Here is a 15,774-nt window from a genome sequence, read left to right as displayed (position 1 = left end):
CCAAATAAAAACTTCTGCACTGCATAGGAAACAATCACTAGAGTGAACAGACAACCTAGAAAATGGGAGGAAATATTTGCAAATTATTCACTTGATAAGGGGTTAATATCCCAAATTTATAGAAAACTCAAGTCAATAGCAAAAAATACAAATAATTGGATTAGAAAATAAGAGAGCTGAATAAACATTTCTCCAAATAAGACATAAAAATCACCAACAGGTATATGAAAAAAATGCTCACCATCACTAATTATCAGAGAAATGCAAGTCAAACCTGTCAGGCCTCTGGGCCCAAGCTAAGCCATCATATCCCCTGTGACCTGCAAGTACACATCCAGATGGCCGGTTCCTGCCTTAACAGATGACATTCCACCACAAAAGAAGTGAAAATGGCCTGTTCCTACCTTAACTGATGACATTATCTTGTGAAATTCCTTCTCCTGGCTCATCCTGGCTCAAAAGCTCCCCTACTGAGCACCTTGTGACCCCCACTCCTGGCCGCCAGAGAACAACTCCCCTTTTTCCTTTACCTACCCAAATCCTATTAAATGGCCCCACCCCTATATTCCTTCACTGACTCTCCTTTCAGATCACCCTACCTGCATCCAGGTGAAATAAACAGCTTTATTGCCCACACAAAGCCTGTTTGGTGGTCTCTTCACACAGATGTGAGTGAAATTTGGTGCCATGACTAGGATTGGGGGACATCCCTTAGGAGATCAATCCCCTGTCCTCCTGCTCTTTGCTCTGTGAGAAAGATCCACCTATAACTTCAGGTCCTCAGACCAAACAGCCCAAGAAACATCTCACCAATTTCAAATCCAGTAACAGTAAGTGGCCTCTTTTTACTCTCTTCTCCAACCTCCCTCACTATCCCTCAATCTCTTTCTCCTTTCAATCTTGGTGCTACACTTCAATCTCTCTCTTCTGTTAATTTCCATTCATTTCATTTTCTGGTAGAGACAAAGGAGACACGTTTTATCCGTGGACCCAAAACTCTGGCGCCGATCACAGACTAGGGAAGGCAGCCTTCCCTTGGTGTTTAATCATTGCAGGGGCACCTCTCTGATTATTCACCCAGGTTTCAGAGGTGTCAGACCACACAGGGATGCCTGCCTTGGTCCTTCACCCTTAGCAGCAAGTCCCGCTTTTCTGGGGGAGGTGCAAGAATCCCAACCCCTTCTCTCCATGTCTTTACCCCTTCTCCACTTTTCCATGGGAGAGGAAAGAACCCCTCAACCCCTTCTCCTTCACCCTTAGTGGCAAGTCCTGCTTTTCTGGAGGAGAGGCAGGAACCCCAACCTCTTATCTCTGTGCCCCGATCCCTTATTTCCACACTCTGACCTCTTATCTCTGTGCCCCAGCCCCTTATTTCCATGCCCCAACCCCTTATCTGCTTTTCTGGAGGGCAAGAACCCCCACCCCTTCACCGTGTTTCTACTCTCTTTTCTCTAGGCTTGCCTCCTTCACTATGGGCAAGCTTCCACCTTCCATTCCTCCTTCTTCTCCCTTAGCCTGTGTTCTTAAGAACTTAAAATTTCTTCAACTCTCACCTGACCTAAAATCTAAGCATCTCACATCTTATTTTCTTCTGCAATGCCGCTTGACCCCAATACAAACTCAACAGTAGTTCCAAATAGCCAGAAAACAGCACTTTCAATTTTTCCATCCTACAAGATCTAAAGAATTCTTGTCATAAAATAGGCAAACGGTCTGTGGTGCCTGATGTCCAGGCATTCTTTTGCACATCAGTCCCTCTCTAGTCTCTGTTCCCAATGCAACTCATCCCAAATCTTCCTTCTTTCCCTCCCACCTGTCCCCTCAGTCCCAACCCTAAGCGTTGCTGAGTCTTTCTAATCTTCCTTTTCTACAGACCCATCTGACCTCTCCCCTCCTCGCCAGGCTGAGCTAGGTCCCAATTCTTCCTCAGCCTCTGCTCCTCCACCCTATAATCCTTTTATCACCTCCCCTCCTCACACCTGGTCTGGCTTTCAGTTTCGTTCTGTGACTAGCCCTCCCCCACCTGCCCAGCAATTTACTCTTAAAAAGGTGGCTGGAGCTAAAGGCATAGTCAAGGTTAATGCACCTTTTTCTTTATCCCAAATCTGATAGTGTTTAGGCTCTTTTTCATCAAATATAAAACTCCAGCCCGGTTCATGGCTCATTTGGCAGCAACCCTGAGATACTTTACAGCCTTAGACCCTAAAAGGTCAAAAGGCCGTCTTATTCTCAATATACATTTTATTACCCAATCTGCTCCCAACATTAAATAAAACTCCTAAAATTAAATTCCGGCCCTGAAACCCCACAACAGGACTTGATTAACCTCCCCTTCAAGGTGTACAATAATAGAGTAGAGGCAGCCAAGTAGAAACATATTTCTGAGTTTCAATTCCTTGCCTCCACTGTGAGAAAAACCCCAGCCACATCTCCAGCACACAAGATCTTCCAAACGCCTAAACTGCAGTGGCCATGCATTCCTCCAGAACCGCCTCCCCTAGGAGCTTGCTACAAGTGCCAGAAATCTGGCCACCAGGCCAAGAAATGCCTGCAGCCCAGGATTCCTCCTAAGCCATGTCCCATCTGTGCAGAACCCCACTGGAAATCTGACTGTCCAACTCACCTGGCAGCCACTCCCAGAGCCCCTGGAACTCTGGCTCAAGACTCTCTGACTCCTTCCCAGATCTTCTCAGCTTAGCGGCTGAAGACACGCTGCCCGATCACCTCGGAAGCCCCGTAGACCATCACAGACGCCGAGCTTTAGGTAACTCCCACAATGGAAGGTAAGTCCCTCCTCTTCTTAATCAATATGGAGGCTACCCACTCCACGTTACCTTCTTTTCAAGGGCCTGTTTCCCTTGCCTCCATAACCGTTGTTAAGTATTGACAGCCAGGCTTCTAAACCTCTTAAAACTCCCCAACTCTGGTGCCAACCTAGACAATAGTCTTTTAAGCACTCCTTTTTAGTTATCCCCACCTGTCCAGTTCCCTTATTAGGCTGAGACACTTTAAATTATCTGCTTCCCTGACTATTCCTGGACTACAGCTACATCTCATTGCCGCCCTTCTTCCCAATCCAAAGCCTCCTTTGCGTCCTCCTCTTGTATCCCCCCACCTTAGCCCACAAGTATAAGATAACTCTACTCCCTCCTTGGCAACCGATCATGCACCCCTTACCATCTCATTAGAACCTAATCACCCTTACCCTGCTCAATGCCAATATCCCATCCCACAGCATGCTTTGAAAGGATTAAAGCCTGTTATCACTCGCCTGCTACAGCATGGCCTTTTAAAGCCTATAAACTCTCCTTACAATTCCCCCATTTCACCTGTCCTAAAACCAGACAAGCCTTACAAGTTAGTTCAGGATCTATGCCTTATCAACCAAATTATTTTGCCTATCCACCCCATGGTGCCAAACCCGTATACTCTCCTATCCTCTATACCTCCCTCCACAATCCATTATTCTGTTCTGGATCTCAAACATGCTTTCTTTACTATTCCTTCTCACTTTTCATCCCAGCCTCTCTTCGCTTTCACTTGGACTGATCCTGACACCCATCAGGCTCAGCAAATTACCTAGGCTGTACTGCCGCAAAGCTTCACAGACAGCCTCCATTACTTCAGTCAAGCCCAAATTTCTTCCTTATCCATTACCCGTCTCAGAATAATTCTCATAAAAACACACGTGCTCTCCCTACCAATCATGTCTGACCAATCTCTCAAACTCCAAACCCTTTTACAAGATAACAACTGCTTTCCTTCCTGGGCATGCTTAGATACTTTTGCCTTTAGATACTTGGTTTTGCCATCCTAACAAAACCATTATATAAACTCACAAAAGGAATCCTAGCTGACCCCATAGATCCTAAATCATTTCCCCACTCCTCTTTCCGTTCCTTGAAGACAGCTTTAGAGACTGCCCCCACCCTAGCTCTCCCTGACTCATCCTAACCCTTTTCATTACACACAGCTGAAGTGCATAGCTGTGCAGTCAGAATTCTTACACAAGGACCGGGATCGCGTCCTGTAGCCTTTTTATCCAAACAACTTGACCTTACTGTTTTAGGCTGGCCATCATGTCTCCATGCAGGGGCTGCTGCCACACTAATACTTTTAGAGGCCCTTAAAATCACAAACTATGCTCAACTCACTCTCTACAGCTCTCATAATTTCCAAAATCTATTTTCTTTCTCACACCTGATGCATATACGTTCTGCTTCCTGACTACTTCAGCTGTACTCACTCTTTGTTGAGTCTCCCACAATTACCATTGTTCCTGGCCCGACTTCAATCCGGCTTCCCACATTACTCCTGATACCACACCTGACCCTCATGACTGCATCTCTCTGATCCACCTGACGTTCATCCCATTTCCCCATTTCCTTCTTCCCTGTTTCTCACCCTGATCACACTTGGTTTATTGATGGCAGTTCCACCAGACCTAATCGCCACACGCCAGCAAAGGCAGGCTATGCTATAGTACAAGCCACTAGCCCACCTCTTAGAACCTCTCATTTCCTTTCCATTGTGGAAATCTATCCTCAAGGAAATAACTTCTCAGTGTTCCATCTGCTATTCTTCTACTCCTCAAGGATTATTCAGGCCCCCTCCCTTCCCTACACATCAAGCTCAAGGATTTGCTCCTGCCCAGGACTGGCAAATTTGCTATTCTACTACTTCTCAGGGATTATTCAGGCCCCCTCCCTTCCCTACACATCAAGTTCAAGGATTTGCTCCCCACCCAGGACTGGCAAATTAGCTTTACTCAACATGCCCCGAGTCAGGAAACTAAAATACCTCTTGGTCTAGGTAGACACTTTCACCAGATAGGTAGAGGCCTTTCCCACAGGGTCTAAGAAGGCCACCACGGTCATTTCTTCCCTTCTGTCAGACATAATTCCTCTGTTTGGCCTTCCCACCTCTATACAGTCTGATGGCAGACTGGCCTTTATTAGTCAAATCAGCCAAGCATTTTTTCAGGCTCTTAGTATTCAGTGAAACTTTTATATCCCTTACAGTCCTCAGTCTTCAGGAAAAGTAGAACAGACTAATAGTCTTTTAAAAACACACCTCACCAAGCTCAGCCACCAACTTAAAAAGGACTGGACAATACTTTTACCACTTCCCCTTCTCAGAATTCAGGCCTGTCCTCAGAATGCTACAAGGTACAGCCCATTTGAGCTCCTGTATAGACGCCCCTTTTTATTAGGCCCCAGTCTCATCCCAGACACCAGACCAACTTGGACTGTGCCCCAAAAAACTTGTCATCCCTACTGTCTTCTGTCTAGTCATACTCCTATTCACCATTCTCAACTACTCATACATGCCCTGCCCTTGTTTACACTGCCAGTTTACACTGTTTCTCCAAGCCATCACAGCTGATATCTCCTGGTGCTATCCTCAAACCGCCACTCTAAACTCTTAAAGTAAATAAATAATCTTTGCTGGAAAAGCTATGCTGAACCTCCTTAGGCACTCTCTAATTACATGTCCTAGGTCCTCCAAATTCTTAGTCCTTTAATACCTGTTTTTCGCCTTGTCTTACTCCATTTAGTTTTTCAATTCATACAAAACTGTACCCAGGCCATCACCAATAATGCTAAATGACAAATGTTTCTTCTAACAACCCCACAATATCACCCCTTACCACAAAATCTTCCTTCAGCTTAATCTCTCCCACTCTAGGTTCCCACATCACCCCTAATCCTGCTCGAAGCAGCCCTGAGAAACATCGCCCATTATCTCTCCATACCACTCCCCCAAAATTTTCACTGTCCCAACACTTTACCACTAATTCGTTTTATTTTTCTTATTAGTATAAGAAGACAGGAATGTCAGGCATCTGAGCCCAAGCTAAGCCATCATATCCCCTGTGACCTGCACGTACACATCCAGATGGCTGGTTTCTGCCTTAACTGATGACATTTCACCATAAAAGAAGTGAAAATGGCCTGTTCCTACCTTAACTGATGACATTATCTTGTGAAATTCCTTCTCCTGGCTCATCCTGGCTCAAAAGCTCCCGTACTGAGCACCTTGTGACCCCCCACTCCTGCCTGCCAGAGAACACCCCCCCTTTTTCCTTTACCTACCCAAACCCTATAAAATGGCCCCACCCCATCTCCCTTCACTGACTCTCTTCTCGGACTCAGCCCGCCTGCACCCAGGTGAAATAAACAGCTTTATTGCTCACACAAAGCCTGTTTGGTGGTCTCTTCACACAGATGCAAGTGAAAAAACCCACAGTGAGATATCATCTCACCCTGCTTAGAATGCCTTTTATGAAAAAGTCAAAAAATAACAAACTCTGGCAAGGATGTGAAGAAAGGGGAATGTTCATACTCTGTTGGTGGAAATGTAAATTAGAGCAATTGTTATGGAAAACAATATAACTTCCAAAACATTCAAAAAAGACTTACCACATAATCCAGCAATCCCACTACTGGGTGTATATTCAAAGAAAATTAAATCAGTATCTCAAAGAGATTTCTGCACTCTCATGTTTATTACAGCACTATTCACAATAGCCTAGAATCAACCTAAGTGTCCATCAATGAATGAATGGATAAAGAAAATGTGGCATATATGCTGTATTTGGCCATTCTTGCATTGCTATAAAGAAATACCTGAGATTGGATAACTTATAAGAAAAGAGACTTAATTGGCTCCTGGTTCTGTGGGCTGTACAGGAAGCATAGTGCCAACATCTGCTTTTGGTGCCTCAGGAAGCTCGAGAACTTGTTCACTATCATGAGGATAGCACCAAGCCATCAGGGATCCACCTCCATGACCCAAACACCTCCTACCAGGCCCCATCTCTAACAGTGGGGATTACAATATAACATGAGATATGGGTCAGGACAAATATCCAAACTATATCATATGCACATTTGGCCATAAAAAAAGGATAAAATCATGTCACTTGTGACAACATGAATGAACATAGAGGACATTGTGGTAAGTGAAATAAGCTAACCACAGAAAGACAAATATCACATGATCTCATTCATATGTGAAATCTAAAAACACTGATCTAATAGACAGTAGAAGAGTGGTTACCAGACTGGGAAAGATAGGGAGGAGAGGTTTTAACAATATGTCATGTATCAAAATACGACATTGTACCCCATCAACATGTGAAATTATCATGTGTCCATTTAATAAAAAAAAAGAAAATGGAAGAGTCAAGGTACTGGGGCACTCAAAGAGACAGAAGAGAAGGTGAATTGGCAGTAAAGAAGAGAGAGTCTGAAAGAGCAGGTCACAGAGTGGAACATTAACGTTTATAACATTAAAAATCAATTTTTAAGTTATTGAAAAGTTAAGTTTATAGCCATGAAAGTGAGTAGCTCAATTGAAGTGAAAGTAAAAGTCAATGAAAGATTAAATTCGAAAATATATTGCTTGGCATTTAGTAGTTACTTCAGAAATATTAATAAATCTTAAGAAAATTAAGAACACCAAAGCATTCATAGTGGGCCATTATCATAATATGAATTTATGTGGTAATCTTTTATTCTTTCTAGTGAAGGGAGTAATTCAACCGTCTTTTTTTTTTTTTTTTTTTTTTTTTTTTTTTTTTTTTTTTTGAGACGGAGTCTCACTCTGTCGCCCAGGCTGGAGTGCAGTGGCGCGATCTCGGCTCACTGCAAGCTCCACCTCCCAGGTTCACGCCATTCTCCTGCCTCAGCCTCTCCGAGTAGCTGGGACTACAGGCGCCCGCCACCACGCCCGGCTAATTTTTTGTATTTTTAGTAGAGACAGGGTTTCACCGTGGTCTCGATCTCCTGACCTCGTGATCCGCCCGCCTCGGCCTCCCAAAGTGCTGGGATTACAAGCGTGAGCCACCACGCCCGGCCTCAACAGTCTTGATTATAGGTTAGAAAATGATTTCTCCAGGTGTGACCCACTGACCACATTCATTGTATTTGAATTGCTTGAGCAACTTGTTTCAGGAGAAAATGGAAAGATTTTAAGATGGACCAACGAAATTACCACTGAGTGTCTTCAAGAAATCTCAGCCTTGTCTAGAATAACCTGGGTTATCTGTTTCCATGGGGTCTCTTTGCCTTTTGTTTTCTTTGTTATTTGCAGTCCTGTTAGTCGTAGATTACTGAGAGTAATGCAAATATTCTTGTCTATAGACATGCAAATGATTGATTTTGGTGGAAGTATAATTAATTTTCCTTTTTCCACCTTCCATCAAGAAGTCAGTTTTGAACCTATCAAGCAAATTTATTTCAGTGTTCCTTAGTGCCTAGATATGTGTGGCTCTTTTAATTTTCCATAAAACTCATTGTACCATCTAACTGACTCCCTCATTAAATAAATGAGTTAAACAAAAATCTTAGGCAAATGTTCATTTTATATTTGTAAGTCATAATTTACCCTACTTGAAGCAATTTTCCTTTAACACTCCTAAAAATACAGATTCCTATGCCCCATGCTAGACCTATTAAATCAAAATCTCAGGCGTAAGGCACAAGAATTTGCATTGTTAGTAAGCTTTTCAAGTGATTTTTAGGCATATTATATTGTATTAACCATTACCATTCTAATTCTTTAAACTTGAATTATTGTGTTTATAATTCCATCTTCATCAAAGTAAACTTTTGGTTAGCACAAACGGTAGAAACCCCCTTATTCAATAAGATTGGGACCAGTAATAAAAAGATGAATAACAAATTTAAGTTAGATGGAGGAATCATAAAAAGTATTAGATGTAAGTCCTTAAAACAACTTTAATTTAAAAGACATGTGTAAATAAATTTGCCAGTATTTCGATGACAAGGTCAAAGCCTTGCACGGATTCACTGAGTGGAGTTTCTTGTGAAACTATGCCAATGATATGTTGTCATTCATTTCTTGTTCACCTTCTGTGAAGACAACTGGGGTAAAGCAATCTGAAATCTTAGATTATACAATTTTTCCCATTTGTTTCTAGTTGTCTTGCCAACAGTTAAGCTGGCAGCAACTGTTTGAGTGTCTCATTTTCCCAACACATTTAGTTTATTTCTCAGAGAAACAGCAACACTACTCTTGTTATACTCATTTTCTCAGTTTACATAATATTTATTTATTTTTTATTTTATTTTATTTTTGAGACGGAGTCTTGCTCTGCCGCCCAGGCTGGAGTGCAGTGGTGTGACCTCTGCTCACTGCAAGCTCCACTTACTGGGTTCACCTCATTCTCCTGCCTCAGCCTCCAAAATAGCTGGGAGTACAGGTGCCCGCCACCACGTCCTGCTAATTTTTTTGTATTTTCAGTAGAGACGGGGTTTCACCATGTTAGCCAGGATGGTCTCGATCTCTTGAACTAGTTATCCGCCCGCCTCGGCCTACCAATATAATATTTAATTAAGTTGCATAACTACAAGAGCAAGAACAAATGGTGTAAACATATTTAGGAATGAACACAGCTTCCTCTTAGAAACTATACAATTTCTGTGATGGAAGGAGAAATGTACAGGCATTAAAAGTAACTCAAAGGCTTTCAGTTTGCAGTGGACATCAGTCAATAAGTTGTACAGGGGTACCAGAAAGTGCTGATTGCAAATCAGTTAAGTGGAGGTCCGTTAAGGCAGCATCCACTGTATCTTAATTTGTAAAGTGAATGTTCTAAAACTGGGTTCACTTTTGCTATAAAGGACCAGATGATAAATATTTTAGGCTTTGCAAACCATACGGTCTCTATAGCAACCATTCAACTCTACCATTGTAGCAGGAAAGCACCACAGATCCATGGATGTGCTCCAATAAAACTTTATTTATTAAAACAGGCAGCTGGTCTGAGGGCCATGTATATATCTTGCTGTTTCCATGCAATTTCCTAACTTAGTAGGTCCCTGCCTTTTTAACCATCAAGGATTACTTTTAATCCTCTCCTCTGATTTTATGTTTCAAAAGCCTTAAGAAAAACCCACAAAATATATTTATTTTGTAATTTTGGGGGGTTCTTATTTTATTAATAATTAATGATATATAAAGGCTACCCATTAGGTCAGTATGAAATAATCAACATTACTAACTCTAATGACTTAGGTCTGTATAGAAATAAAACGTATTCAACTATATATATAACTTAAAACCTGTATAGCTTTTTCTGGTGTAAATGTATAACTTTTCAAGATTCTTCAAGTATTAAATACAACTTTTGGGAATCCCCACACCTGGCTCCCTATGATGACATTCAAGAATTCTTTAGGATTCTGGGAATCTTAGAATGAAAGTCATTGTTCTGTAGGAATGAATGAATGAATGAATGAATGAATGAAAAAGAAAGGGAAGAAAAAAGAGCCTGTCTACTAATTGTAAATTAATCATCAGTGAACGTTTATTTTATTAATAAATTTGTCAACTTTGGGTTGCCAAATCTAACAAGATACCAACATGGCGTTCATGGTGATCACACCTCTAGTCAAATTTTATTTTAGTTTATTGATTATACTATTAATATCACCCTGAGATACTCAAAACTTCTGTCTTAATTCTGTGAATAATTCACTTATTAATCACACTATACACTACTTAATGAATGGAATGGTGCTTGGAATAAAGATAATTACAGGGCTAAAAAGTTTTTCTCTGAAGGCAGGGCAGAGGATTTTGTTGTATGACTGGAATAAAACAATATTAATCAATATTTTCTACAACCAGTGGCTTTTGACTTAGTCGTCTATTAATATCTATCAATCACTAACCTCAGTCCTATTTCCTCCATTCTTCTTTTTCTATCATAAAACTTGTCCATTTTTTTCAATTAGATCTATGTTTCTCTTCTTTTCTTTTCATCCAAAACGGACATCAACTTAGTACAGATAGTGCAATTGATCCGAACCCTACAGAACTCACTGTTTCCATTTACATAACTTACATAACTGTCAAGCTGAAATCACTGTCAAATTTTTTAATTCAAAATTTTAATTTAATTTAATCACATTTATTTATTCATTTATTAATTTATTTTGAAAATGATTTTAACTTGTATTTTATATTCAAGGATACATGTGCCAGTTTGTTACATGGGTATATCTCATAATGCTGAGTTTTGGGGTATGAATGATCCCATCATCCAGATGCTGATTTGATATGGTTTGACTCTGTGTCCCCACCCAAATTGTAATTCCCAATGTAGGGAGAATGACCTGGTGGGAGGTGATTAGCTCATGAGGGCAGATTTCCACCTTGCTGTTCTTAGATGTTGAGTTCTCATGAGATCTGATTGTTTAAACGTATGGCACATCCTCCTTGTCTCACTTGCTCTCCTGCCACCATGGTAGAATGTGCCTTGCTTTCTCCTTCACCTTCTGCCATGATTGTAAGTTTCCTGAAGCCTCCCAGCCATGCTTCCTGTACAGCCTGTGGAGCTGTGAGTCAGTTAAACCTCTTTTCTTTATAAATTACCCAGTCTCAGGTAGTTCTATATAGCAGTGTGAGAACAGATTAATACATGAGCATAGTACCCAATAGTTTGTCAAACCTTGCCTTCCTCCTTCTCCCCTCTAGTAGTCCCAGTGTCTATTCTTTCCATCTTTGTGTCCATGAGTACCCAGTGTTTAGCTCCCACTTATAAGTCAGATCATGTGGTATTTTGTTTTATGTTCTGGCATTAATTCACTTAGGATAATGGCCTCCAGCTGCATCCACGTTGCTTCAAAGGACATGATTTTGTTATGTTTATGGCTGCATAGTATTCCACGGTGTATGAAATGGCTTGGAAGATGGCCCCCATAAATCTCGTGGTGAAATGTAATCCTCAGTGTTGGAGGTGGGGCCTGGTAGGAGGTGTTTGGGTTATGGGGGTGGATCTCTCATGGCCTGATACCACCATTGTGACAGTGAATTCTTTCAAGATCCTGTTGTGTTAAGGGTGTGTGGTACTTACCGCCACTCCCATTTTCTCTTGCTCCTGCTCTGACCATGTGATGTGCCTACTCCCTCTTTGCCTTCCATCATGAGTAAAAATTCCCTGGAGTCTCCACAGGCGCCATGCAGATGCCACCACCATGCTTCCTGTACAGCCTGCAGAGCTGTGAGCCAATTAAATCTCTTTTCCTTATAAATTACCCAGCCTCAGGTATTTCTTCATAGCAATGCAAGAATGGCCTAATAATACAGTGTAAACATACCACATTTTATTTATCCAATCCACTGTTGATGGGCACCTAGGCTGACTCCCTGTCTTTGCTATTGTGAATAGTGCTGTTATGAACATGAAAGTGCATGTGTCTTTTTGATAGAATAACTGATTTTCTTTGGGTTATATACCAGTAATGGAATTGTTGGCTTGAATGGTAATTCTATTTTTCAATTCTTTGAGAAATTTCCAAACTGCTTTCAACAGTGGCTGAACTAATTTACATTTGCACCAATTATGTGTAAATGTTCCTTTTTCTCCACAGCCTCCCAAGATCTGTAGTTTTTTTATTTTTTAATAGTAGCTATTCTGACTGGTGTAAGATGGTATCTCGTTTTGGTTTTGATTTGCATTTCTCTGATGATTACTGATGTTAAGCCTCATCTTTGCCACAATAAAACTGGGAAAATACAGTGTTACTTGTCAAAACAAATTGTTTTACTTTGCTTTAAAAATAATCAAGTAGTACATTTCTCCCAGCACAATTAAGAAGTAAACATTTAGAAATGTACAGTACCTTGCTGTTAAGTCTTTGCACAAATATACCAGTCGAACATAAAGGCCACCTTAAACTTTCATTTGAAATGAAAGAAAATTTTTAAGAGGTTAAGGGCTAGTAAATTGTTAGTCCTGAAGTTAAATTAGCTCAAATAAATGCAAAGACTTTCCTTTAATTAAAGCCTTTTAAATGAACACTTTAAATCATAGTTGGTTTCTCCCTCAAATCTTGTCCAAAGCCACTGTTTACAACTCAGTGTATCAAAGAAGGTTTCAGACATGATTATGAAACCCCCTCAACTTACAATGTGCTATTTGCAACCTTAGATGGCTATCATTCTGGCTTTTCTACCTTTTAGCAACAATAAGCACACCCCTCCCATTTCTCCCCCACCCTGACTTACCCCTCTTTTCATTTAATATATAATTTTTCTCAGAGTGTTCTTACATATCTTTAACTGTAAATATGACAAAAGCACACAGTATAGTACATGTGTCACATGTATAAATGTTGTATCTAGTCATACAATTTTGCTTTTAAAAAAGAAATATTTTATTTTCAAAAAGCAAAGACTCTAGGATCCTTTTCTAGCTGCCAGTCAAAAAAACATAAATTCCTGGTTAGTTTCCCAAATTTGCCTGATCATAAGAACCACTTGTGATATTTGTCAAATACATGTATTCTGAGTCCCATACATGATCTCCTGAATCAGAATCTCCAGGTGAGATGCCCGGGAATACACATTTTAAACAAACATCCACAGTTATTATTATGATTAGTAAAACTTGAAAAAGATTTCACTAGGATGTTTATGACTGAATAACCTCACAAACATAGGAAAGTTACTGGAAAAAAATATGAGCAGAATTTCAGAATTCTGCCTTCGCTGAAAGTGTTTGTTCCCTCCTCTTCTTTTTTTTTTTTTTTTTTTTTTGTTGGGGAGAGCCACAAGTTTATTATTAATGTAAGTTTTGGTTAAGACAAGTCAAAAAGAAAAATCTTGGTCAGAGTTACTCAGGTAAGCTGCTCTCATGGTAAAAAGATGGTGCAAAGGCAATGGGCAACTTGGTAATGGCATCCCTCAATATGCTTAGCGCTTGAGTCTCCTGCTCCAATCTGGACTGGCTGCACATGTCCGGTTCACTGCTGTAATCTCAAGACATCCCTTTACCAGCTACCTGGGAACTCCCTTAATCTGTTTACTACATCGAATCTCCTGTTCCCTGTGTCTTATATCTTCCTATGTCTTGATTTACTCTTCATATTTTGGTGAGCACCTCCTCCAGTAGCTTCTTGGGAACTGTGCTTGGGGATTCATCAAGACCTCACTACTTATGTAACTCCCCAAAACCACAAACACCTGGGAGGGGTTGAAAATGATTTTAGTGAAGAAGAAAAGCTGATGTTTAATTTCAAAACTGACAGTGAGAATAGAAGGGAGAGGCATGAATTTATCTTGATTCTAACACAAAGCATTGTATTTGAGTCCACAAACGAAATTGGTTTCTTTTTTATTTTTTGTAAGTTTTTGCCAAACTCTCTGCATATACAGAGGCTGGGCAAGAAAGAAAGAAATCCAGAAATGTGGCATATGCCATCCCTTATTTATTTCCCCATGTGACTGGCCAACAGCTTCTTCACCTAGTCCCTGCTTCAAGCTGACTTTCTACTTCTCTATCGGAAATGGAGCTTCCCCAAAGACTGCCTCAATGTCAGTTACCACAAGACCTTTTTTCTATCTTATGCTTCTAAACTTCTACAATATTAAATGATATTATCCTTTCTGGAAACTCTCCTTCGCTTTGATTTCTATAACGTCACTCTGTTTCATTTCTTCTTTTATAGACTCTCTTTCTTTTCTCTATCCCTTTACTGTAGACATGTTGTATGGCTTTGTTCTTAACCTTCTGATCTCTCCACATTCATTCCCTCAGAGCATGTATCCATTTTCTTGGTGTCGACCTTCCTATCTGATTATTACCATCAAGTAACGACGTTGGTGATGAGCATAGCTAACATCTCCTAGACATTTTCCGTGTAGCTTATAATAAGCACCCTATATAATTCGTACCATTTAATTCTTCAACCCTAAATGATACTATTACTAACCACGTTGTACGAGATGAGGAAACAGATTTTCATCAAAACCCTGGAAAGCCAACGTGAGAAGCCCCTGTGTGTCTCCTTTGTTAATGACTTCGGGCATCATGGCATGTGGATTGCCATGGAATGGGGATTAGGAAGCGCAGCACTGTGAAAACATCGGAAAATACTTTATGATAGTGGGTAAGGACGCTCATCTCCGCACATTGTGACGGTTTTGTTTCTGAGTCAGGTTTGAGATGGGCCAATCCTAAGTCGATGATGCCACCAGGGATCAGGAATTTAATAAGATCTTCGTGGATGCTTGGAACCCAACTGGTCTCTGTTTTCTACTTTAGGGAAAGAGCCACAGCTTGAGTGTGGTGGTTTTGATGTCACATACGCGATTAATAATACCCACCGCTGCAGAGGAATCGCCATGGACTACTCCTCGTTTCATCCCATGCTCTTGCGATTGATGCCTCTCAACTGTTTACTGATTTCATTCAAATTCCTCAGCGACCACAGGACCCTGACTTGCCATCTCTATCCTGGTTCCCTCACTCTGCTTTACAGGCCTGGCCTGCTCGCTGCTCCTCACACCAGCGCTGCACGGCTCCCTCCATGCCTCTGCCCTGTTTCCTTCATCAGACAGGACTAGCCTCCTCCATCTCTGTCTGGCAAAAGCCTGCCCAGCGTTCAAGACCCTCCTCAGATGCCGCCTCCAGCATTAGGCTTCTCCTGACCCCTGAGCCTGTAACACGCGCCACCATAACTCTCCACCTCAGCCCACATTCCCACAGCACTCGCGATGTCCGCGGCCCTCAACATGGCGCTTCATTCTATTTTAGGGTATTCCCTGCTTGCTTCCTGCACACACAGTCGCACGAGGCACAGCCCCGAGTGACCCGCGCACGAGTGGCCCGCGCTTCCAGCCGCGCCGCCGCAGGCCAGCGAGGGCAGCCGGAGCCGCTTCCCGCCCCCGCGGGGACCGTCGCCACCCCGCAGCCCTAGCGGGAGGCGGTTCCACAGCGCGCCCGGAAGCCACGCCACC

This window comes from Nomascus leucogenys, unplaced genomic scaffold (genome assembly GCF_006542625.1).
Source record: "Nomascus leucogenys isolate Asia unplaced genomic scaffold, Asia_NLE_v1 000504F_328716_qpd_obj, whole genome shotgun sequence".
Lineage (NCBI taxonomy): Eukaryota > Metazoa > Chordata > Mammalia > Primates > Hylobatidae > Nomascus > Nomascus leucogenys.
Note: the sequence above shows the minus strand (reverse complement) of the source record.